At 38.6% G+C, this 3423-nt stretch overlaps 1 pseudogene; it reads right to left on the bottom strand.

The window, feature by feature from the left end:
• Nucleotides 1-2568: 2568 nt before the first annotated feature.
• LOC100013209 (histone chaperone ASF1B-like) lies at nt 2569-3171 on the bottom strand (annotated as a pseudogene).
• Nucleotides 3172-3423: the final 252 nt, after the last annotated feature.

Raw genomic sequence — 3423 nt, 5'->3', positions numbered from 1 at the left:
GACCATCCCTATAAATGTTGTAACTTGTAGATAAGAATTTCACACTGACTGTCTAAAATGAAGTGCTTTGAAATCTAGAATGATTTTTAGCAGGGTTATTATTGTTCCTATTCCCATACGTTCTATCTTAAATAAAAACACAAATTGTTATCATAACCCTGAGAGAAAAGGGAAGGGAGAGATAGAATGGGGTAAATTATATAACAGAAAGAGGCATCAAAATCATGATGGAGAGGGGAATATAAGGGTGGTGATGGGCAATGTTTAAACTTTACTCTCTTCATAACTGGCTAAGAGAGAGAAAAACAAATATACTCATTGGGATATAAAACTATATCTTAATCTACAGAGGAGGGGAATAAGACAAGGGAAGAGAGTGTTAATTGGAGGGAGGAAGAAGCAGGAGGGAGTTATAAAAAACAAAATACCTGAAGCCCAGGAATATTCCAAGCCTATCAACCAAGTATTCCCTCTTAACTCTCATTACAAATCACTGACACAAATATGAAAAAAAAAATCCCTTACAGCCTTGCCCAAAACTAATCAAGGTTCAAATCATCCAGAATTAGTGTTAAGTCTAAATTCTAAGTTTAACATCAGTACAAAGATGTATTCTATATAAATATGTGTTTATGTATCTTTATGTGTGTGCTAATATATGTGATCTTTCAATGTATATTATTATATCTCCTGTTTTTAAAAAGTGATTTTTCAAATGTCCTTTATCAAATATAATTTTATTATTCTAAATATGAACAGTATGATAGACAGTAAAGGATAAGTTAAATATTTCTGATTTTCTGAATCAGCTTAAATTTTTATGCCTCCATGAATGTCCAGGTTTGTATACACATTGTTTAAAGAAAAAAATAGTTTCTTTGCTTTTCTAAAGCAATAATTAGAATTTTTTCCCAAAATTATATTTAGGTCCCTAACATTATTTTTATTTTTGGTTGATTTAAAAGGGGAACATTGAGAACCCTCAGTATTGTAGTTTTACTCTCTTTTTATTCTAATATTTTGTTGATTTTTCCTTTTAAATATTAAATACTATGCATGTGTATGTATATGTTACATATATGATTATAAATTTATACATATGTTTTTGTTAAGAATTATTATTAATTTAATGACTCTGGTACCTTCATAGAATATGACTCTGGAAATAGCTTTGTGGGTCCTTGAGTCGAGGTGAGAAGTATGGGTATTGGGCTTACAGGAGGACTTGTGTTGACTGAGAACTATGCAGACAACTTCTTAGAGAGGTGGCAAAGTTTAATGGGTTGGGGTCTGCAATTTATAGGGTAAATGATATAGGTAAGGGGATTAGGTAAGCTTCATGCAGAAACAATGATAAATAATGATTTATCAGCTAAGGATAATGGAAATGAACTACTTCAGTGATTCTCAATAGGAATTTCTATAGGTAATAGATGACAGATATTTACCTAGTCCAGATTTTCTGGGAAATGTTTGGCTTCAGTGGGTAGAATAAGAACAACCAGGTTTTTTTTAAATATAAAACTTTTAATATACAAATTTCATATGCAACAGTAGCCACAGAGACAAAGGACAGATCAGAGGAAAAGAATTGACAGCTTAGGGGATGCTTCCATGTGCTTAGTGCCCACTTTTCCTTTGTCTCCAAAACACAAGAACCACCCTACCCTCCCATAGCCTGACAGAGATAACATGGCCCCAGAAAAGGTTAAGTGTAGCTTTCTGAAATTAACTCCTAAAGTTTAAGAGGGAGTGGGAAAGATTTACAGTGAGCATGTTTCTGATATTCCCTGCCCAGAAAAAATCAGTTGTTTAGCTCCTGATCATGTGCTCTGATCTGGCCAAGATCTGAGAGAAATGAGTCATGCTTGGGTTGGGATGCCACCAATAAAAGGAAGAGGATGGCCTCATCTTTATATAGTCCCTCAAAACCCCATTCTTGGCACCTAAGGGAATGGACTTTTCCAGGAGTTGACCAAATGGAAGCAGGAATCAAAAATCTAGCTGGAGAAAGAATGATAATCAACATAGCAATAGTCACTCATCAAAACTGCTGGAGCCAAAATCCTACCAAGATTATTAATTGGTAACTCCAGAAAGCTAAGGCAAATCACTGATTGAAGATGGTTGGGGAGGTGAAGAAACTAAGGAAATAACACAACACAAGGGGTAAAGGTAGAATCTCCAGTTATAGGTCAGGAAGCCCATAAGCAGCCAAAAACAAAACAAGAAAAACCCACCCACAGATTGAATATCTCTGCAGAGCCATAGTACCCCAAAAGGGCCAGGAGAGAAGGCAGAATTCATAATGAATAAAGAACAAAAGTACCATCTGCTCTGCAGACCTGTAAGAAAACAGGTAGAGTCTCTCTATGTTCAACTAACGGGCATACCAACAACAGGTTTTTCTTTCCACAAGGACCAGTTTAACTGGCTTATTGGTATAACTTTGGAACCCCAACTAAAGTCCTCCAGGTTTCTCCAGAAATTTTCCAGAATGTAGGGCAAAAGCATTCATTTGGCAGAGATCCAGGTCCATCATGCAGCCTAGGCCTCATTTTTTCCTATTTAGATGCAGTTCATAGAATTTTCAGGAATGATGCTGGGGGCACAGTCTGGAAGATCTAGCCTTTTGGTTTGGAGGAAAACTCAAAGGGAGTCCCAGGCTGAAGACAGGATCTTGGTTTTCAATGTCCTCTAATTTATCTGTGGTACTGTCCCAGTTGATATGGAATTGAGTCACCTGAGGATTAGAAGCCAAGATGTTTTGCTGGAGCTGAGAGAAGTCTGGTTTCAGGGATGGGTTCTCCCGAAGCTCAGGGTTGGTATATTCATTGTCAACATATTAGCCAACTCGGATGAACTCCTGCCCATATTAGGTGCAGGTTATGAGGACCACAGTTACACTCATTGAATCAATGAAGTTTCTGGGATTAGGGAGGCATTAGGGAAAGGCAAACATTTGTCTCCTTGCTGGGACTGGTCCTACTAGCACTGAGTCTAGTATCGGGTCAAACTCCTCACTCTCTGCTGAACCCACATAAATTATTTTCCATTCTAGGTCGTCGGCCAAGGCCTTGCTGCACTCAAAGCTGATCTGGAACTGGAAGGGGCTGTGGAAAGGGCGGGTTCTCCAGCACCAAATACATTCAGAACAGAAACTTTGGCCATGGCCTCACAGGAGCAGGAAAGAAGAACACCCTCGAGGCCTCTGCAGCTGCCTCTCTCTCTCCTGTACCCTCTACATGGTATCCACACCAGACTGAGGCAGCATCCCTCTCCCCTCAAGGACAAGCAGTTGTTGCAAAGTACAGAAGAAGTTTTAGGGGCCTCAAGTGATGCCTAAGCTGTATGACTGATTCTGCCTAGCTGATAGTCTGATCTTATTGGGGCCTACTCTCACTACTGGGGACTACCCCAGTA

The sequence above is a fragment of the Monodelphis domestica genome, chromosome 1 (genome assembly GCF_027887165.1).
Source record: "Monodelphis domestica isolate mMonDom1 chromosome 1, mMonDom1.pri, whole genome shotgun sequence".
NCBI classification, from domain to species: Eukaryota; Metazoa; Chordata; class Mammalia; order Didelphimorphia; family Didelphidae; genus Monodelphis; species Monodelphis domestica.
This window is presented reverse-complemented; position numbering and strand designations above follow the sequence as displayed.